The 23,445-nt window shown below is 41.6% G+C and overlaps 1 long non-coding RNA gene across 1 annotated transcript; it reads left to right on the top strand.

Moving 5' to 3' along the window:
• The first annotated feature begins 10,092 nt into the window (after positions 1–10,092).
• LOC121085093 lies at positions 10,093–23,445 on the top strand. Its single transcript, XR_005826951.1, has 3 exons — positions 10,093–10,265; positions 20,596–20,732; positions 22,807–23,445. It is a non-coding gene; the product is annotated as an uncharacterized LOC121085093 (long non-coding RNA).

The following is a 23,445-nucleotide window of genomic DNA, read 5'->3' as shown; positions in this document are numbered from 1 at the left end:
AGCTTGGCTGTTCAATGGACACATCTTAGCTTTGTTTATTTTTAAAGCCTCCTCACATGGGAGGGAAGATATTCACTGTCAAGCAATGCTTCCTCGTAATTCTTTTTCTAGTCTCATTAAGCAAATATTGCAAATCACTTCTGTGAATTCCCTCCCATTGCTTATTCCCCTTCCCTACTTCCACACACTAGCAGCAATGCAATGTCTTCAAAAATTTCCTACACAGACATTAACTCTCCTGGTTTCCTTAGAAGTATGAGTTTCTCCCTCTTCCACACCACAGTATGATCTTAGGAAAAGCACTGGTGTTATTGGCATAGGAGTGATGACTTGCCACAGAACTGCTCAGGGAAGGATATGCTCAGCACAGTTGAAAAGGATACTCAGAGTATTCAAGTGGTACTCGGAGACTGGTATTCTCTTCACTACTAATTAAAAGCTGGCATTTTTCATCCCAAATAAAATGTTAGGGAAGACAAAGCTCCTGTAGTTTTCACTTCTACGCAAGTTAGAAGTTTACCCCAGAGGTATGGCATAAAATACTGAGCTCATCTTGCTACTTCAGAGTAAGAAATACAGATGTCTTTTTTCAGCTAGGGTTTTACAGCATAAGTATCCCATGTTAGCTATCCGTTGGGAAAAGTCTACCTTTTTGGCTACAAAACTAATACCAAAATTTGCTCTCTTAGTATCCAGACGTTCTACTCGCATTGCGGCATCAAACAAAACACAGTAACAGAAAGAGGGCATACTATAATTTGCAGTCAGTCATACTGAAAAAAGGTTGTAATGTCTCCCCACCAGGTTAAATAAAGGTCTGATTCAATACGACATGACCCATGCCCATGCACAAGCCCACCCATTATGTATGAGTGTAGTTTTGGACACAAACAACAAATGCTCAGCTGCCAGTTCTGCTGCCCATCTGTGAGCCTACATGGATCAGTACCAGCAGTGGCCAATGGGTTATCCACGTTGTAAATACTCCTTAGGTGTCTTCACCCCTCTTTACACAAAGTAACTTCATCCTAATCACAATTGGCTCAGGTGACATTTTCAAGTCCTCCTCTAGACTGCAGAAAGCTCCTTCTTTTTATTTTTAAATGAAAGTTTAATTCTTATGCAATCAAACTCCAAGACCAAACTTTAAAGAACAATTCTGCTAATCTAAAGCATAATATAAACCACCAGAGACAGCAAATCCATCACTACAGAATCAAGGCTTAGCTAACTTTGGATTATCTTCTGACAAGTGATTTCTTTATTGTTCTCATAAAAGTGACTTCTAAATTAATGAGAAATACCCTGAGTGTTTATCCTATTGAGCTCCTTCTCCCGCTGCCTGAGAAAAATAATTAATCATTGTTAAATTAATTATTTAGTCGTGTCCCTTTTGCAAAGATATATCTTCCTGCAAGCAGTTCTCACCACCACAGACTTAAACAAAATCAGCTTTCCCATCTCATTTGATTTAATAGGAGATTACAAGCTAAATACCACTTTAATATTACATACTCAACAAACACAGAAAGAAAAGCTCATCCAGGGGAAAATGGCAAATTAAAAAGATCTGGTCTTATTTGCCTCCCACTGCCATCAAGGAGAACGCTTGAGACTTAGAATGGCAGGCCTGTTGGCACCTTGGGATGTAGCTCTTATTAAAAGGAAATACTATTTTTAAAATATAACACAGATGTCTTAGCAGAATTATAAACAGATCTGTGATAACGCACAGTCAATCTACATATAAATAGAAATGGCCAAAGGCAGGACGACTGATGAAAGAACACAATTAGGCAAAAAGTGAGGTTTTTCTGTTTTGTTTTTGTCCTTTCTGCAGATAAATATCCACTAATGTAACACAAGAGCATTGCAAACTCATCCTCCCTAAAGGTGAGTTTCTGAAACTGATGTAAAAACTTTTCTCATTATTGTATTTCTTGGCTCAGGTGCACCTTGAGAAAAGTCCTTCCCGCATGTACTTAGAAGCTGTTCTGAAGCCACCAAATTGGTGAGTAACAGCAGCACCAGGTCTTGACTACAAACAAAGAGGATATGACAAGAGATTTCTGTTATTGCAGTGGTGCTTAGGTGGCAAGCCTTGTGGAACAAGTACAATTGAGGGACATTTGGGGCAGGCAAAACAATTCAACCGAGCAGTGAACTTGGATAACAGTAATTCACATTGAAACCTGTCAACATCCAAAAATGTGATACTGTCTGAGAAAAGAAGCTATCAGCCTCATTCTTGTGTTCCTCCTCTTTAAAAGCATGAACTCTGCCTCTCTCTAAAAGGCACCAGAGCAGCTCCTGGAAGAACAGAGCACACAGTGGGACACAAACTATCTCCTCACTCATTGCAGTTTTCAGTTGCCTTTGTAGCTGTTTTCTTTCCGTAATCTCACAGAAAAAAAAGCAAGTCCCTTCCCCTCCTCATGGCTGCCCTGTCGCTCATGGTCCATATGAACTGGGGAGCTTCTGCAAAAGAGACCACTCAGAACAAGGGGCAGAGTAGAAACTGCTCCATCCCAGGCAACCACCTACCTTAAGATGTCTGTCTGTGGGCTTTCCTGCCTTTTCACATCTCTTCCTATTGCTCATCCATGACTCCAGGTTTCTCATGTGTGACACAACCAGCTCTGCAGCACAGGAGTTTTCTGACCAGGCTCCACCTCAGCATCAGGCTGTTGGGAGTTCATAATATTGCTAAGAAATGTCCCAAGACCTTCACTACTCCCGGCTTGGAGAAGGACACGTGAGCACCAGGCCATGCTAACCCTTCCTGCCAGCAATGCTGCAAGGCCAGAATGTCTCCAGTTCTAAGGATGAAAATCTGGATTTTGAGACCCTCTCACCATTGCAACAGCCTGTTCCTACTGTCCCAAGGCCTGACCTTTCATGCTTCCGTTTCACCCTCATTCAAAAAGCCCTGAGCATTTCTCCCCTTTCTCAGATCTAATGGCTGGGGAGCCTTTTCATCAAGCTCAGAGGAAGCACTGGCTGTGCTGGTGGATGGTGAGCAGTGGATACCTGCAGTGAGTGAACAGAGCTGAAAGTTTTAACACCCCCACAGTTCTGAAAAGCCAGGTAATACCATTCACAAGAAACCAGGATGTCCAGAAACAAAGCTGTGTTTTGGCCAGACACCTCTGAGCACTGTGTCTGACCTTCTTGTACCCAGATGTAGGTATCACTCCCATTTTTTCCACATGGAAATCCATATTCACTCCATCCCACAGATAACAGAGTATTAATCCCTACCAGTCAACTTCAGAAAGTCAAAATGTGCTCTGCTCCCCATCTCCTAAGGCTCTCCGCCACTTCCCCTACCTCTGCCCTTTGTTTACTCACCATGAGCATCAGCTGCTTGATGCAACCCATGGAACAAGTCTCAGCAGCAGCAGCTCTCACCTGAAGGAGATCTGAAGGGGGAAGGTACTCAGAAAAATCTCTTGCCTTTGTTTTCTGAAATCTAGCTGGGGAAAAAAAAAAAGATCAATATTGACTTTCAGTTGAAAATAGAAAGCTTTTTGTTTTAAACACTTTCAGACTGACTGGAGAAAGAATATTTCCTACAACTAATAAGGTCTATATACTTTATATGCACTTTAAAGGGAATATATAACTAATAAAGTTTTAAAATAAACTTATTTTATAAAAGACATTTAAATATCAGCAAATTATAAGCTCAAAGGTAGCTGTTAGTTGTTAAACTTGAGCATATATCCAAGGTTATTTCTGTTCCTCAGCATAATACTGTGTTAGTGCATTAAGATAAAATATGCTGGTTTATTTATTTTTGGGAGTTTTTTCCCCAGTAATGTGTATTTCTTTTACCCTTCCAGTATGGCTGTATACCATTTCTGATCCTTAAGATTATGCAGAGTCTTGTTTACAGAATAACAATACAATATTAATTCTAATTTCAACATTTTTAATGCTCATTTTAGAGTTATATTAAGAGAAAAAATGCATAAACATACCTTAGCATGCAAATGAGCTTCATCTGCAGCTCAATGTATTAACTTTATTTGTATGCATTACTTTTATTTGTTGTTTCAAACATTATTTGATATTTCATAAATACATATAAATGTAGAATCCATGTGCTAAGTTAATTATAGAGGAAAAATCTTTCTCGTCCTTTAAAAAAAAATAAAATGAGGGTCTCAGAAAGAAAGGGGAGGAAAGGGCATGGGAGAACCAGGGTGAAGGAGGGTGGCAATTGCTTTTCTGGGAAAACAGAGTTGCAAAGACATCTCAGGAGGCTGGACAGAAGGGAAGGAAGAATAAAGAAATGGGGCTGCATGGAGGGTCAAACTGCTGTTGATACTTTTAGAGGCTGGAAGAAGGAAGGGGAAAAGGAAAGAGTAAACACAGCTACTTCCCTGTGATGCCACCATAGCACATGCCCTTTCTCAAAAAGGATGTCAGCAGCAAGCCCAGCACCGCACTAGGCCATCTGGTGGCAAGAAGCCATGGATTGCCCAAGCACCATGCACAGCTCAGACAGCCAGCTGTCATCTGCTCTGGGGCAGGACATGAGCAGAGAGCTCTTACTGGGCCATCCTGCTCAACACAGCAGTCAGCATCAGCACCATGAACTGCTCTCCAACCTCATCACCCCATAGCCATGGGAAAAAATCAGTCCCCAGGGCTCCTCTCTGGTGACTCACCAGCTCTGAGGTCAAGGACCCGCGGAGGGCTGGTCATCTGAATCACTCCAAGCAATTTGGGCCCTAAGGTGCTGTAACAGGGGTAGCACTAAGTTCAGATCTGCTGTGTCCAGTTCTGGGCTCCCCAGTCTGAGAAAAATATGAACATACTGCAGAGAGTCCAGTGAAGGTCTACTGAGATGAAGGGACTGGAGCACCTCTCCTACAAGGAAAGTCAGAGAGCTGGGGCTGCCGAGCCTGGAGAAGAGCAGGCTCAGGGGACATGTCATGAATGTGTATGGATACCTGAAGAGAGAGCACAAAGAGGATGGAGCCAGGTTCTTCTCAGTGGTGCCCTCTGACAGGCCCAGAGGCAATGGGCACAAACTGGAACACAGGGTGCTCCCTCTGAACATCAGGAAACACTTTTTCTTCTGTGAGGGTGACAGAGCACCAGCACAGGTTGCTCAGAGGGGTGGTGGAGTCTCCATCCCTGGAGATATTCAAAAGCTGTCTGGACATAGCCCAGGACTACCTGCTGTAGATGGTTCTGCTTGAGCAGGGGTCGTTGGCCAAGATGACCTCCAGGGGTCCCTTCCAACCTCAGTCATGCTGGTCTTGCCTGTCTGTACTACATAACAGGCTGCATCTGCACTGCACATTAGAGGCCATGACTTACCTGGGGCACAAGGGACCTTGCTCCAGCTGCACCCTCCCTTCATATCTGAGTGAGAACTGGGCACAGAGGAGCTTCCCTGTGCCTGCATTTCTCTTGGATGGAAACCCCAGAGGACTTGCAACATGCTAGGCCAACCTCCAGCCAGGGTCAGTGGGAGAGAAGGTAAAATTCACTGGTTAGTGTCATTGTAGCCGGTGGTGCCATTTCACTTACGGTTTCCGAATGCTATGCCGGCACTGAAAGAACTGACAACATGGGTGCTTCATGTCAGCCATGCTTAAGCCACCTAATAAATTAGCTCATTCTGCTGAGCACACAAGCCCACACAGGTGACACGTCCAATCTTCCAGCCAATATGTCATCATTACTTTTAAAATATACTTTCCAGTTCATACTAATAGATGGAATAGGCTTTCAAAATAGAGGTAGCTGAGGAAAAGAGACACTCATATATTAAATGCACACAAGTATTTGGGTGCCTCTAAGACAGAAGTAATACTTCAGGCAATACAGAAAAAACTTTGGATATTTTTTGTATCTTAGTATACTGGAAGTCTTGGTCAAAAAAGTATAGTGCTTTTCCCAGAAAATTTAACATTAAGACCTGGAAAAAAAAGAAAGAGTAATCTATCCTTTTGTAGGCAGGTTTTAATTTAATTTTTAATCCATACAGAATTGAATTATACATGCTTTTTTTTTTTTTTTTTAACTTTAACACAATCTAAAATGTACCAAAGGTATTAAAGGGAATATGACATTGTAAAAAGAAGGCTTCTTCAGTGGAGAAAAAAACACGGAGGAAGTTGGTGCCCACCCAGTGAAAGGTTAAAGGCTTGCCATTTGAGGAATTCATATTGTTTACACGAACATGTATTCCTTTGGTTAGGACAGTACTTTCTTCCTATCTCTGTGCTCAAGGTCTAATAATATAAATAGAATTAGAGGTAAATATCATTTTTATGCTTATTTCTCATCTCTGAGAAGTCTACAAAATGATCTCTAGATAAAGTTTCAGGGGTAAAATAGTTTCACACACTTTGCAATAAGTCTAGATGGGATGAAGAAGTAGTTATATTAAAATGTCATTTAATTCTAGAAAATAAACACTTCCTATCCAGACCCCATACCAATAGCCTGTGGTCCATCTTTTTACCTTAAAGAGAAAATCCCAGAGTTCAGAAGATAGATATTCTCAGACTGGACCCTTCCTGCGGCAGTGGGCTTGGAAGGCGGCTTCACATCACACATCAGTATTTCTAGTGGTTGCCTTGAGCAGCGGGAGAGAGAATTACACACCATGGCTGCAAAGGATACGTCGTGTTGGCTCTTTGTACTTTGCTTTTTGCATTTACATAGGACTCTCCACAATTTCAGACAGGAATAAATTGGTGCCGTTGCGTCAATGTTTTTAAAAAGGGAATGACACCTGCTGCAGTCTCCTAGGTCACTAACAAGCAGGGCTGACACCACCATTTCATTACTACTGTCAGAATTACAGTGAGTGACAGCCAGAAAATTCAGTATTTCAGCAGGATTGCGGTAGAGCTCTGATTAATATTTAAGCACCTATGTTTGCAGAAGCAACATTTTTATTTGCTTTAAAAATACTTCTGATTACTGTGTAGTCTAGCGTTCAGAAGGCAAAATACAGGCATGTGGCATTTATGAATAATCCTATGCTTTGTTTTGTTGTTTGAGAGATTTTTCATAACCATATGGAAAGTATCTCAACAATTCACACTGTAATTGAACTGGAACTGCTGGATTAAGACAATTCTCCATTTTCGATGCCTACCTGCTGAACCAATTTACTTCAGGACTTATCTCTTAATGGAATACTATGGAAATTGAAAATTTTATGATTGCAGCTACTGGCTGCAGGTGCTAGAATAGCAGGAGATTGTGCTCAGTTCATGAGTTTCTTGTGTTTCTGACTGTTATTGTCACAAGGCAGACCAACCTTGGGGAAAAAAAAAAAAAAGCTCCTACAATCTTGAATTATATCTCTGTCTGTAACAACAACAAAACAATCCGACGTGCAGGTATGGAAAGGTATTGAAAACAGAGTTATTTCCTTGGTTTGGGTATGAGTTCCTGGAATTCGAACAAGCTGAAGTGAACCCTTCTCAAAATGGTAAACAGTCTGAGCCCAGATGTGGAAAATCACAGACGTGAAGTATTGGTCTGAAAGAAAATACATGAGCTGCTGAAGGGAGATTGGAGCAGAGCTTAGAACGAGCAGGGCTCTTCCTCACCGGTACCTGTGCAGTAAATCTCTAATACTATCAACTGTTTCAGAAACCTTGGAAGTCTTTCTGGCAAGCCGTACGAGTTACAGAAAGCGACCTTAAAGAACAATCACAATGACGAATTTTCACCATCAGTGCCAAGATGGTTGCATTTCTAATCACTGACAAAACACAAAAAGCAAGGAAATGACTTCTTCAAATCAGTGCTGATATTAGCTATGTTATGGATAAAATCCTGGAAATTAAAATGTGGTGAAATCTAATGGACATTCCAGTGCCAAGTCAGGTCAATGTCAGGTAAGGTCTGTGTGCATGTAGAAATGAAACACTTTAGGAGTGTTGCAAGCTCATATATTTATTTTGTAATTGGAAAGGACTCAGAGTTTGGTGACCCTAGATGAACTTCAGAGAGGTAACACATTAAAGCCCAGTTGTTTCTGATGAGCAGTATTTTTAACCAAAATTTAGAGATGTCATTTCTGATGTGGGGCTATAAGGATCTCCATTCAAAATTAATGCAATTACATATGCATGCTCTGAAGAAAGACTTTGCAACTAATATGGGGGAATAGACTTGGTATATAACCACACATCATCTTGTGTATCAATAGGAAGATGTTCATTTACATCAGCTGAATTTTAGAATGAAGGTCTGCAAAGTATTTTCACAAAAGGGTTTGAAAGATGAACCTCCTTAATAAAAGGGTAGATTTACTTATGATGGGTTTTATCTGCTTTACTTTCCTGCTACTAGTAAATCTGTCAGATGGGTTTTCAAAGTAGTCTCTAAATTCATCCCTCCAGGAACCTAAAGATGATTTCATGTATCTTAAAGCACTGTGCATTACTACTAAAGCGGTAGATGAAGCTATAAACAAAATTCGAACAATTTTGAAAACACCATCATTTGTCTTAAAACTACCTCTAGAGCACAGGAGAGAACGTTTCTACTAAACCACACATGGCATCATGCAAAGGGTTTTTTTAATAATAAAAATATTTAAATGCTACCAGTGAGTATAAACCAGAATACTATGGATCAGCTCTTGATGGAAATACAAAGCAGAGTGAACTCTGTGCTGGGAAACATTCCATGAATGAGTCCAACATAGTAATTTCATTTGATAAAGGAGAGGTCAGTCTTTAATTCATAAGGCACTTCAGTTCTGTGAGCATTGAAACCTGAGCCAGCTCAAAAGATTGTATATATTAAGGTCCTGGTCCCTCAGTCAGGCAAAATAAAATATTTTGTCTTGGTCAAGGAAAAGCTTTGCCTTGAAGCCTTCTAGACTGGATGGTAAGGGGGAAATATTTCCCTCTCCTCAGGCAGTAAAAGCCTGTCATTCAGCGAGCCAGTATGCTTCTCAGGCATGAATATCACAGGATTTCTGTGCAAGGAGTATGCAAAGCCATTTTGGAGATGCATCTGCACACAAACTAGAGTCTGAGAAGGGGACTCTCCTCAGTGACGGTGCAAACTCCACTTTAACTGTAAGACTCCCCTTTGCCTAAGTGCCCTTTTCAAGCTTTGTTTTGAAAGGTAATTCATAAAGACTGTTCACATACGACTAACAGCGTGGGGTTGCTGCCTTCACGGACCCTTGAAATGTAATCACTTGAAACTATAAAATAGCTTCTGCTGAGGAGAATGGATTTGTCTGAGGGGAGACAGTTTGCACACCAGGGTCACTTATCAACACCTCAAGCCAGCATAAGATTAAACCCTTCAGAAGCAGCCATGATGTCCCCTGCCAGCAGCCTACTGAGTGGCCAGAAGAGGTATCTACTGAATCTGGTCAGAGCATGTGAGCACGAAAGCTTTTGCCTTTATCCTCAGAGAAGTTAGGAAGCAGCCACTCAAAGAAAAGCAACGGTGCTGTTCCACCTGACCCTTCTCCTGTCATATAAACTTGTGCAAAAAGACTTTAATTTACAGACGATGTGTGGATGTAATAGTGAAACTGTCTTTAATGAACCTACACAAAATCAGCTATGAGTACTAGTTTTCTAGAAAAAGATAGGTCTTTCTGGACTCAAAGAGAGGTTTTACATCACAGAAAGTGCTTCTTGCTCCACTACCTGCATTGATTTGCAAGGACCGACAGAGCTGGCACGGAGCTGATACAGACTGCTACTGAACTGGGAGGCACCTTCACGTGTTCAATTCAGAAAACAATCCAATGAGAAGGACCGTTCCACTGAAAAATACATTTCTGCTGCCCCCCAAAGATAGATACTTACCCAGAGCATGCTTTAATCTATGTATTGAGGGAGGCTGAGCAGCAAATAATCAAGATACAAATCCGCATTTAGCCAACAGGGAGATAAAGGGCAGCCCGCTTGCCCTGGACTTTCTGGGCTGACTTTCATGCAGTATCCCAGCCTCTGTGAGTGAGAGCAGGGGACTTACAAGTTTGTTGTGAGGACAAAACAGATCTCTTGGGGGGGGGGGGGGGGGGGGGGGGCGGAATATGCAGTGCTTAGCTACTATGGCGTGAGACCCATACAGGGAGGTTAGCTGCAGTAATCTCAGTATTTCCAATGCCTGTGCGTTTTAAACAATATTTTCTGAAAAAGAAACTCATCAAGCAGTCATCCTCTCCCAAGCTGTCCTGCAAAGCTGAGGACACATGACCAAGGCTTTCATATTGTAGGAAGACTCTACTATTCTGGAATATACAGGTTAGTTTATTTTTTTAACTGTATTGAACACTAACTGTAACACAACAAACATTTCTATGACTAATAGTATTTCAGGTAATAGTGTATGCTAAAAATAGAACATACTGAGAAAGACACAAGAAACTCTACCATGGAATTTCTTTCTGTGTTTCCTCTTTCAAATGTTAGAGGCAATTTCAGAGAGCTAAGATGATAATGAGGAGTGAGACTGCAGAATATCAGCCTCAAGTATGTTTAGTCTTAGTGGAGAAGGTAAAATCTGGGCTTGAAGAAAAAACAAGCTTCAGTCTTAGCTAAAGTGAAGCTACTTTCCTTCCATCACCAATTTTGAAAATACTAAAGGATTTCCTCCTCTGGTCCCCAGAGTGGCCTATTCCAGTTAATTGTGCTCATGCTGGAATTGGGTTCTAGTGGACATAATCCTACAAGCTACAAAAAGCCTCTGACATTGTGTTACTTTAAAAACTTTTTCTTCATGATTTAGCTGTGAAATACCAAGCTACTTGGTATTTCTATCTACGTGTCAGTACTGTGATATGGTTTTCCTCACAACTTTTCAGTAAATTGCTCCTGTTCCACAATAGCTACTTAGCAGGATATAAACTGAGTCAATCCCATATACAAACCCTTTTTTCTAGTGATTTTCCAAAGCCATTAAGTGCAGTATTTTTGTCATCACTAAAACTGAATGCATTGCTATCCCCAAAAGGTTTAAGTGGAAGGGATAATAAATAAGAATAATTCCCCTGATTTTATATATATATAAAGTGATGACTTAAAAGGATCACAACGTGATTTGTTGTTTAGCAGGTATTACAGGCCAGATTTAAGCTGTGTTATAATCAATGGAAATTTTTCCTTTGGGCTCAAATTGGCTCTGTAACAAGACACACACACAGATTCCCTCCTCCTTCCCAGTACATCAGAAATCTACCAGATGAAATGTATGAGCTCTGTTACACCAGTTACTGTACCTTCCTAATTTAAAGAAGGGAGATGGAAGTGGCACGACTCAAGCAATACAATGCTGTAAAGTCACAGATGCCTACTTTCTGGGAAAAGGGCACACAGAAATGGAGAAAACATGTTATATCCCACATACACAAACTGTTTTAAAAGAGCTGCTGTCACGCTGTAAAATGAGGCAGCCAAAACAGCCCATGACAAAACTGGGAGTGCTTGCACATCCTCAGTGGGCTTCATCAGCTCAGTGTCACCATGTTCACAGCGCTGCTCTGCACCCTGAGTGGTGCCCACTCCATCCATGCAACTCTGAGGTCTCTGCATGCTCCTCCCTGCATTTCCAGCTCAAGGCTTCGAACCAGGCAGCTCCCACCTGCCTGCACCTCCTGGTGCTCGGGATTACTGCAAGAGCAGTGGCTGCACAGCCAGGCTACCTTCACGAGGCTCCTTTATATAGACACCACTTGAATTGACTTGACCACTCTTGCTTTAGTGCATGGCCAGTGCCATGTTCATCCCAGCAGACAAAAAAAAGCAGTTATATGAAATGCCCTGACCCCTCAAATCTGCGGTTCTGTGTTCTGATTTCATTCCTCGCATCTTGCTCTTCATGCTTGTATCCTCTTCCCACTCACCTCCTGTTGCCAAAATGCCTGTTTACCTGCCTCTGGCCAAGACTTCTCCTACAGCACCCTGATCAGAAAACCCTGGTACACTAATTCCTCCACATCTTCCTCTGTGAGGATGAAATTACTGGATTTCACTTTGGGGTAGAACATGTGATAAATGGCCAAACCTGAGACCAGAACACCTTATTCCCTGTGATTAACTTACAGCATACCAGGGAAAGAGCATCTCTATCCCACACCCATCTAGAAGGAAAAATTCCCAGACTCCCCTCTAAATTCCAAAACCAAAGACCAGCTAAGTAAGTGTAACACCTATTTTGTGCTCCCCTTACACTTTTAGCCACTGTTTTCATCTTTTTACAACTAGAATTTCAAATGCTGTTTCCCAGTCTTTACAGTATCACTCCTCATAAACAGGTAAATAATAGCAATGAAGGAATACAGTTCAGAAATGAGACGTATTTTTTCCCCTCTAAGAGAAACTGTAATATAGAAATGAGTTTGTATTGTACAAAATATGACTGCTCACTTTGTGCCAGAAATGTTCACATTATATTCATTAACCACAGGACAATGATGCCTCAAGGTTAGTGCCCAGGGTCTGGAAGTTTAGAACTTCGATGACAGCAAATGCATGAGCCATGAAAAAGACCACAGTCAGTTAAGCACTGTTTAACATGCTGTCTATGTCTGCCTGGCAGAAATGATGGCATTATGTCCAAATTCTGTGATAACATCCACATCTAAAACTGAAATCCTACATTTAAATTATAAGACAGTGATTAAAGTTACAGACTGCATGACAAAGCAGCATCCGCAATCTCAGTCCTAAACTCTGAGCTGATGGGAGAGACACCTGAATGCTAAAGGAACAAGGAGAGTATCTATCATTTTTATATCCTACATTCATGACACAGAGGGAAGATACTACATCTGAACAAATAATACAGAATGATCCTGATCTCTGAATATTTTGTGATTGAAAGGAGTGAGTGTAATACATTGACAGAGCTGAAGGCCACAAAAAGCAGAAATTAATTGATCCAGTATGGTGCTCTATTTTAAAAGTGATTAACACTCACCTACCTAGTCTTGTACTGGAACCAGCGTCTTGTACTTGAAGTACACTTTCCAAAGAGGTGACACAAACATTAGGAAGATGGGGGAAAAAAATCTGTGGCGTTTTTGTTCCATTGTTATGCAGAGCTCCTAGTTCAAAACCTGTGCTTTATTTGCTGTCTCCACTAGTGTAATTTTAGCTTCCAGCTACAAGATCATGTCACACGCTTGTCTAGACCTCATTACTCTCTCTCCTTGAAGGAACTTCTGCACTGTAAACCTGTCACTTCTTGATTCTCATTGCTGATAAAATAAACTGAGATACTTAAGTTTTGTTTCAACACCAGATTCCCAAGGCCTTGAAAAACATTCGCTCTCATCTCCTTTATGTTTCCTTTTTAGTTTTTCAAAATCCTTTTGAAACAGCAGGCACCAGAAGACTCTAACAATCTCACTGTGGCTATTTGTGGCATAGGTCACAAACTGTTACCTAATCAGTAAATTAGTCACAAGTGTTCTCTATATTTCACCACTCAAAGTAAAAACAACTCCTGCTTCCTTTATATCCTCCTTCTCTCTCCTTCCTCACCTGCTCTGAAAGTGGTTCCAATTTCTGAATTCCAGTGGTTTTTCAAGACTAGTGCTCTACTCCACTAAAGCCTGCTTATACCTTTAATTGTAACTTACTAAAACCAAAAAAGTCCCAGTTTTCAACAGTATTAAGACACCACAAGTTTGACACCTGTTTCACCTATGTTTGCAGGTTTTTAGTCACTTCCACTCCCATCTTTCACTTTTTTGTATAACAGAACAAACTTTGCTCTTTACCAGCCAATTGTATTACTCTGGACTTACCTTCATATCAATGAACCGTACTGTGTCCCAGGAAAGCTTGTGAACTTTTCTGATCACACTTCTGAGGACAGTTTTCTTCTAGATTCCAAACTTAAACTCCTTTTCCAGATATTACACTAAAAAAAACCACCATTTTTATGTCACAACCTGGAATGTTCTGCATGACAACAATAACTACTGTATATAATAAAGCACTTGGTAATCTCTATTATGATATCTATTGAGATTCGTTATGTCTCAAAAGTCTTAGCCTTCGCCATAGTATTTTGCAGCTCTATAAATCTTGATGTTGACTTCAAGCAGTAGTCAGTGGCCTTGATTGAGGCCTTGATTGCATGGATACAGAATATGACTGAAATTAAAAGACAGCTGAGTAGATCTAGTAAAACAGATGGCACACTGGGGCAGTATTTGCACATTAATATGTGGAAGATAAAAGTTAAGACTAGTCTTTGGTTATTCCTTTTTGGTGATATGTGTCAAAAGTAGTCATGTATCTGGATTTGGAATATTGGTCTGAATGAACAACAAATAATTTAGATAATAATTTGAAGTTTGTAGGTTGAATTCTACCATTGAGGAGTGAATTTTGCCATTATCTTAATAACGCACATTTTGGAACTTCTTGAAATAGAAAAATTAAAGTGGCGGCATTCTCATGTTTTACAACATTTCCAGTGTCCAGCTCATCCCCCTCTTTTCATGCCTGCATACCACCTCTGCTCTGTTGCGTGGGTTTGGTGGATTCTTTTGTGAAAATTGTGTGTAGCAAACTGCCCTTTCCAAAAACCTCCCTCACAAGCCTAAAAACTGAAACTCATACACCTCATGCAACAGAAGGAAGCAAAGACATAAGATCAATGAGAAGAAAGACTTTGAAGAAGCAGCTGACCCCACTCAAGACCAAAAGCTCCTTGCCATTTTCTACTGACTTTGCTAAGCAGGACAAAGCAATTCAGATATAAGAGCTCATTTATAATGTCATCCTCCAGGTCAGTCCCAGACAAACAGAGCAAAGCAAAAGCACTTTTCTGTTCAATGAATCATGTTGTGGGTTTTGAATATGGAATGCGAATGAGCTTGTTGCTGAAGGAGAGCAATGGGCAGGAGCCTGAAGTGTCAACAAATGGAGAAGTAGGTATGAAAAATGAGGTTGTTTGTGAGCCTGGTGAATGGAGGATGAATGGTCAGCAGGATGAGAACAAACAAAAGTGAGAGATCACTTGGCAAAGAAGTGGAATTATTTTCTATAAAAAGCCAAGATGAATATCTGAAGAGTAATCTAGTATCTCTTCTCCCCGACAGCCACAAACTAGGTGGGCTTAAATTATTAAGTTGCAGAAAGCTGCAACTAAATCCAATATCACTATGGGAAGAAGGGGCAACTGCCACCATTTTGGGCTAGGGAAGGTGAAACATTCCAATGGGCAGACATCTCAAGGGCTTGGAGGCTCAGCAGTTTCTGAAAACAGGATCCATTTAACCCATCCCAGTCAGAGCACCGAAACAACAAGGCTTTGTTCCTGCTGGCAGACAAAAACAATCAGTCAGGGATAAGGGAACAAACACAAAACAAAGCAAACCTCCCATTTCCACAAAGCTATTTTTAGGTGCAGAATTCAACATAAGTGGCATACAGCCAGTTTTCCATAGATGAGTGCATGAACAAATACACACACACAGGTAGCCACCCTGATCCTGGAGGAACTTCCCCTGAACTTCGCTAAGGGCAGAAACAGACAATAAAGGCTGATTCTGTGGCCTGAATTCTTCCAGTTCTCTGAGCAGCTGCATTGATTTGACCTGTGAAGTAGGGTGCTGCTGGAGGTGAGAAAGAATATCATCAACCAGCCCCGAGGATTTTGTGAACTCGTCTGACTCTGAAAGAACCAAAGATACAAACATTTTCCAAGCTCTGACCATACAACAGACCCTTGTAAAGCTGTCAGTGCAGAAGCCTGACAGACAGCAGTTGAAAGGTCATAAAATCAATACACAGAAAGTCAGCTCACAGAAAAGCTAATAGGAGAGTAACTGCCCTTTGGCTCAAAACCGGAGAGAAAGGTACACATCCCTGACAGTTTCTAGGTGGCTGCTTCTCTGCTGCTTTGAAAGGCCAGAGGAGTGTTTTTGTTTTTCTACATACGGCTTATTTTTGCAATCAGTCCAATCTGTAGACACCCTAATAAGAACAGATCTTAAGTCTGGAGGTAAACACTATCTTTCCTGGATGATTTACGAGTAAGGAATGGGAGGTGTTATCTGATCCTTGAGCTTTCTGGATGGGCTCTAAGCACAGCTCCTCTGCTCAGACTACAAAAGGAGCAGAGTTCAGGTGCCTGTGGCTGAAAACAAGCTGTGCAGCTCCAGCTGGCAGGGGCAAAACCATACAGGCTGCAAGCACAGCTCAAATAAGCCCTGCACAGCACTGCTTTGGAGAAGACCAGTGTTCATTCACTCCCACCCCACAGCCATGGAATGTTTTCAGGACTCTGCCCAAACCCTCCCAAGGAACAAACACGGCTGCATAGCACTTTCCCAATTGACAATCTCTGTTCTGGAAATTGTCAGTGGAAGGAAGCCTATCCTCTAACTTACAAGCGTTTTTCAGTCTCGATCTGGACAATTTTGCTCAGTGGTCAAAACTCCATGGGCAGGTTTACCCTGGAAATGATGTATTTTCTTCTCCTGCATGAGATGGCAACCATAAGCATAGAAAAATAAACCGTTGCACTGCAGGTGAGGGGAAAAAAGCGAAAGACCCACAGAGAGGAAGACGAAAGATATGACACATAGCTTGCTATATTGGAAGAAATCCTAGCAATTCAGTTTAGATTACGTGCACATGCGTGTGATGCCAGGGGCATTTACTCCAGTGCACTTTTCCAAGCAACCTCCCTGTCTCCAAGTCCCATGGCCTAATTTCTTTCACCTGCTAACACCCCAGCATAGGGTCTCCCATAGAACGGTTTGCACATTTTCAGAACCCAGCTCAAAGTTATGCGATTTATCTGGACATACAAATTATTCCTCTGCAGTGTTTCTAGTGCTTTTGATGGGTTATGGACTGTAAGTGTGAACGTGTGGTGCTCTAGCAGCAGCTGGACTTTGGAGAAGCTTGAAATAAGAAAGTCCAGGAAGTGTTGCAGCAAAACAGGAAGGTCTCATTAATCAACAGAACAACCAGAAAAGGGCAAGAGCCTCACTTGTCTTCAGCTGCCAGTGGAAACACACTGGAAACTACCCCGGTTGCTCTGTAAACTGGGTAATGAACTCAGGAGTGTCCACTTGTGTTTGCTTCCTTCAAATGCTTAAAGGAATAGCAGCAAAACCAACCATCTTAAGAGTGCAGTGACAACAAATGCATTTTTTATTTTGAATTAAAAAAAAAAAAAAAGAAAACTAATCAGCAAAAAGAAACCAGATCCATATGATCTCCATCGATCCACAGTTCACTGTACTTTTGGCTTTTACATCCCTCTAAATATTTTCCTCATGACTACTGGGCAAAAAAGTATGGTTGAGAACACACTGGCCTACGCCCAGGCAATATGTGGTCTACTATAATGTCCACCCAACTTCGCTGTGAGGCGTTTCTCCAGTTTTTCACATGCGTATATTATATCAGTGCATAATATAGATCAATTTGCATAGGAAATTCACATCACAGAGAACACTCCTTGCAAAACTGAAAAGCTGCATGTTGAGGTACAATGTACAGAAGAGTAAAATCTCCAACCTTATTATTATTTTAGCTGAAATATTTTTGCAAGCTTTTCCTTATGAGTTTTCTATAAGCTTATAAAAACATATTCTGTGCTCCCAAGGCTTCTTAGGGAATGACGTGAAATTTTATGATATAAATATCATTAAACAAACACACACATATATATATATATGCACACACATACATGTGTATATATACACAAGCACAGTTAAACAATATGCTTCAGCTTGCACTATTTCTGAATTTACATATAGATCTTGGATAAATGTGAAGGAGCACCTGACTGTGCCTTTTTATTTTTATTATTTCACAGAAACTTTCAAGGAATAGTTGTTAACAATCCAGTTCTGATATGATACCTCCATCATACCTGCTGTTTGACTAAAACCATACACACGTACAAGAGGAACAGTTCATTAATACCAATACCTACATTACCAAAGGACAAAGCCATGTTTGTCTGAAATTTTTATTTTTGTTTGCCTTTGAACTTATCAACCATTACATAATTTCCAAACCAATGAAAGGGTTGATTTAATTCTTAGCGTACAGTTTTGATTTTGATACATTAATATACAATTCAATTTCATATCTGTTTTCATATAAACCATATTCTAAAATGTCTTTCTGCATTAAATAATGCATGACAATATTTTAAACAAGTTTTAAGCAGTACATTTTGAATTCAGCCATGTATTCTCAAGTGATCAAGGTCAAAGCCTTCATTTAAAAACAAGACCTGAACATATTTTTAAAAAGGCATTTTAAAATAGTTGCTGCACAAGGTCTGCAGGAGGTGTAATCTAGAGGATTGGTAGTGGGATTTTTTTTCTTTTAGGTGCACAGAAGTAGCCTATGCTACATCTCAAAAAATACAGTATTATAGAACTTAAAGGTAGCAGGGATCACTAGAGCATCTAGCCTGATTCCCAGTCTCATGCAAATATCCTAATGCTACAGGTATGCATCACTCCTCCAAAAGCCGAATCATGGGGCACTTGTAAAAAGCCAGAAGGAGGTATCATCACCTGACAGGTCTCTGGTGTCTGAGCCTGTCTGGCAGATGTGTGCAGGTGATGCCGGCAGCTGAACCTCTCTGCCCATAAAAAGATGGAACACCAACACCCATCTGACCCTGCAGGGAAATTTTCTGTCTGCCCTCAACTTTGTTGACTGCCAGGGCCTAAAGCGTGTGAGCAGAGCACGGAAATCAGGCATCTCAGAGGATGCTCGGCACCAGCAGCGAGCTGTTCCATTCAACATTCTGCCTATAGGCACTGGAAAATGCCGTGTGTTTATCAGCGAGGTCAAAAAATAGTGCTGCTGTTAGCTTCCCTACTGTGTTCAGGTGCCTGCATATGTTAAAGAACTCACCTCCTAATCTCCAAGCAGGCCAGCAGAGGAAGTTCAGGTCTTCACCCTCCCCTCAGAACTGACTCTCAACATAGGCAAAGCAATACTTTTTTAGGGCAGAAGATTGTCAGCCACAGGAAAAACACCTACAGCCCGATTTTCTGCTTTGCTTCTACCAAACTGCTGGTAAAACACACCAGCTTCTGGGGTGGAAGAGGACAAGTCAAGGGTCCTAACTGAAGTGCTCCTGCACTGGCAGTTGCCTCCAAGCTCCCTTTGCTTTGGCTGTAGCACACCCAACACCCCAGCCCCGCTCCCTCCGCCCAAACACTCTGCCAAGCAGACGTAGGACTTCCCAGTTCTGGGAGAAAAGATAAGAGCCTCCCTTGCATGGCGTGGCAGGAGGCCAACAGAGAGCTGCTCACAGGAGGCCAGGGAGAAGCACAGAGATCTACTCCTAAAGGAAAGCCAGGCATCAGGAAAGGAGTTTGTTCTCAGACCCAACACTAACATGGCCCCTGGTGAGCAGCACATCAAGGAGAGTAGCCAAAGCAGGGCTGGCAGTGGAGCTTTGAGACAGGACAAGGCTGGAGGGATCTGACCAAGGGGTAGATGTGGTTTCACCTATGGAGAGGGATGAAGCTAGAGCAGCCACATCAGCAGCTGCTGCCCCAGCAAAACCAGACACAACACGAGGGGATTTGGTCCTACTGGGGTCGCTCCACTCTGCTGCACACGCCTGCAATGCAGCCTTGGGACCGGCTGTCTGCCTGCAGGCTGCCTTCAGTAACCCATGCCAAAGGGGATCTGCCTTAATGTAATAGCACACAACTGTTTTGGTTTCAACAAGGTCCTGTTCAGTATGTCCCAGGGGAATCTGGCCTTGTTTCAGGCTACATTGTGCTTATTCTAGCTCTTCCTGGAGAGGGAACTCCTAACTAAACCACTGTAATTTTGTTTTCTTGCCTAGGTACGTTTGTACTTCAAACCCAACTGAAGACAGTAATAGGTTAAATATAGCCTTGAGATTTAATGGTTGAACTCCACCCAAGTGCTTTTATTTTACTGTGCTACTCAGACCTTATCCATCCTTCGTTCCGTGTGTAAATTTCTCTCATCAATATTTGAATACACACAGACAAAAGAAAAAGCAAACAAAACAAACATAATTGGAGACAAGAATCTCAGGGTGTAAGCAGAGGAAAACAATTTTAGATAAGCGCTTGGCACAGTGTGCTAATCTGCTGTTCAGTAATACTTACTCATGCTGAGAGTATTTTACCCACCCTTAGCCCCTGTGCTTCAAACATCTCTCCTTACAAGCCATCTTACTCTGTGAGAATAGAGGTGGCAGAACTGGGCCTTCATGATTTATCCCCCCTTCTTGTAGAGCCGCCACAAAAGGCTGCACAAGTTGCATTGTTCCCCCCTTATGTAGGCATGACTGGGACTGCTCAAAAGTGATACATTGGAGCAATTAATGTGCCCATCTGCACCTGTGACCAATTAATTAGGCTGAGGACATGAAGGAGCTGAACAGTAGCTTGGGAGCTGCTTGCCTGCCACAGACAATTGTCCTGCCTTTCTAACCAGGGCAGCAATGGATGAAAACATTGGTTTGTTTACTTATTTGTGTGTTTTGATTCCACTGAATATGACCCAAGTTACAGCCCCTGTTTTATATATTTTTTAAAGTTTTTTTTTTATTATCATAATTTGTTCATGTATTTCTTCCCAAATACAGGTAGGATGCAGAGGTGGCTCACTGACTCTGGAGGAGATGTCTCATTTGATGAAGTCTGGGGATTCTAGTCTGTCCTGGACACATCAGAGTGGAAGACAGTACCAAGTGTTCTGGTGCCTCAGCAGTGAAAGTTATATGTAAGGATGATGAAAGGCTCAAATTAATTCATATGAGTTAGGAGACTTGATACTCGGTGGTAAAAAATAGACTCAGAGTGAAAACCACTGCATATCCATTGTTAGCTATGCCCCTGTATTTATACTACTAATACATTTTTCAGATGTGCTAGGGAATGCAACCAACAACCTTCCACTCAGTAAGGTTTCCTGAAGGATTAATTTAACCCCTTGCATTTTGCAATCAGCCCCTGCCCTGAAAGCCTTCTGCCTGTTGCTCCACAGCTCTCAGCCTGTGGCAGATGACAGAAGCACACACACACAAAAAGATGTAACTGATAACCCCACATCAGGATAGCACTGGCAATAATCTCTGTTGACTAAACCCAGCTCAGGGTATGTATTTGCTTAATGCTGACAGCAAAAGCAAATCAGCTAGTCAGTACTACGCCTTCCAGTTAGGCCTTGACAAGCTCATTTGCAATCACTCCTCTGACCCGTTTGCTTCGTTTCACCTTCCCTAGTGCCGTAGAGAGCCTTACGTTACACCTTCACAGACCACAGCCTACCATAGCAACAAAGCATCGCAGCCTTACTGCTCCTACCACAAGGTCAACTTCGCGAGCATGCCCGTTCAAAGGCGCAGAGGGAACTCACCCTAAGGTAGCTGCAAGGGAAACTAATTAACAGGCTCTTGGCTGGGTACACTGTTACAGTATCATCATCAAAGCCCAGCAAAAAAAGAAAGCAATGCAATGAACAGCATCAAGGTTAGGAAGGCTGTATTCTGGCATTAAACACACAAAGCAATATACTTACTTGGGTGAAGCTTAAAAATGCCACAGATAACAAACAGCGGGTAGCAAATCAGTCCTTTAGATAGCAGGAGAAACTTTTGAAAAGCAGTCATTAATTTGGCTACCATGATGAATTCCTCTGTGGTGAAAGCAACAACCCACTTCACTGCTTCACAGATTCATTGCCTAGGAGGCCATGAGGAACACTGTGATTATTTAACCTGTCTTCCTGCATAAGACTTGAGCTACCAGCAATCTTTTATAATGCCTTCAGCTGGCAGTAAAGGGGTGGTTTTGATGAGACAACATCTTTCATACCTTTGTGTGTTGCTGTTGCCTTACTCCACATCTTGTTGGGAGCCTCCTCCCAGCTTCCTACATGGGCAACACAGAAATCCCAGCAGCAGAATTGCTACAGGTGGCCCCATTTTGCTGGTACTCTGAAAAGTATGGAAACATCACACCAAAAGGCATACTCAGCAGAGCATCCCACACCGCATGGTCTCCCTGCGTGCTCCATACAAGGACTGTTACACAAGTAGCTGAGCAGGTTACTGCTGTCCAGATGCTCATCAGCATTTCATGGTGCCATATATGACTCCCACATTAAAGATGCAGCCCTGGGTTGCAGCAGTGTAGCCTAAGACAGATACAAGTGCAGGATTCAGGGAAATCTGGATCTCTTAATGGTTATCTGACCCCCAGGTAAGCCTAGGTCAGTCTTTCTTTCTTTCTCCCTTCTCATTCTCCATCTGTTTGAAGCAGTAACTGCTGACACACAATTTCTGCTACACAAGTGTTTTTTCCAGCGCTTAGCACTCTTTAAGCTACTCTAGTTAGCTAGGTAACATACAGGAGGCTTTTACTCACTGAAGCAATGCATCAGATCTTTGAACAAATCTCCCTTATACGAGACTTACACAACTAAAAATATCAAATTCCTTTTTATTCAGCTTTACTCAGAAATCCTATTTGGCATTATTGAGTTTAAAGACACTGGAAATGTCCATTACACCTGCCTGCTGGTGGCATAGGGGAAGAAAAACCATTGCTATTTGAGAATGCTTCCATCTATCCTGGGAATTAACAGCTGTACTAGATTCTGAGATTTGGTCATCTGTTAGACTGGGATCTACTGAATATCAGCTTTTCATGCCGCATTGTAAGTCTCTCTCAGGCCTTTTCTCCCTTAACCACTTGAATTTTTCACTGGTGAAATTGCCTCTTTCACTCTCTACTTGTGTTGTTTGGTTAAGAGCTTTCCTGACTCTCAATAAAATTTCCTCTCTCCTCCACAGGTCACATCTCCCTTACTCCCTCAGTACTCCAACGAAGTGGCATAACTAAAGCAAATTCAGGGCAATTGACATCTGCCTGTATCTAGTTTTGATGTAAGCTACTCTTATTGCAGGCTTGAAGAGGAGCCTGTGGGCACAAAAACTCACATGTTTTTTCTCAGTTTATCACTTCAACTAAAAAAACATGTTACCTCACCTGACAAACCTAATTTACACTCTTATTTCATTCCAGCGAAAACAATCATATTTACTAAGCTATCATAAATGACAGAGCACTGCATGGGTTTGCCTTGCTTTTGACATTAAAAAAAAATCAAACACACCATTACCAGGCATTTGCTTTTGATGATGCTCCTCTACGGTTCTGCCAATCGGTATTTGTCCCATCACAGTGAAAATGGGTGACCCTTGCTTAAAGTCACTAAATGCAAAGCAATGTCATAAAAGTTGTGTCACAGCACTGCTAATGAAAACATTCAGCCTTTGGTGGTGGCAAACTCCATTTGCCCTGGGCCATATACAGGCAACCAGTATCACCATATTTCATCACTCAAGACAGAAATATATGTATAAAATGCTAGAAGAAGCTGCATTTCAAAAGAAAAGGAATAAGATGAAGAGAAGCAAAAATAAAACCTA

The sequence above is a fragment of the Falco naumanni genome, chromosome 3, assembly GCF_017639655.2.
Source record: "Falco naumanni isolate bFalNau1 chromosome 3, bFalNau1.pat, whole genome shotgun sequence".
Lineage (NCBI taxonomy): Eukaryota > Metazoa > Chordata > Aves > Falconiformes > Falconidae > Falco > Falco naumanni.
This window is presented reverse-complemented; position numbering and strand designations above follow the sequence as displayed.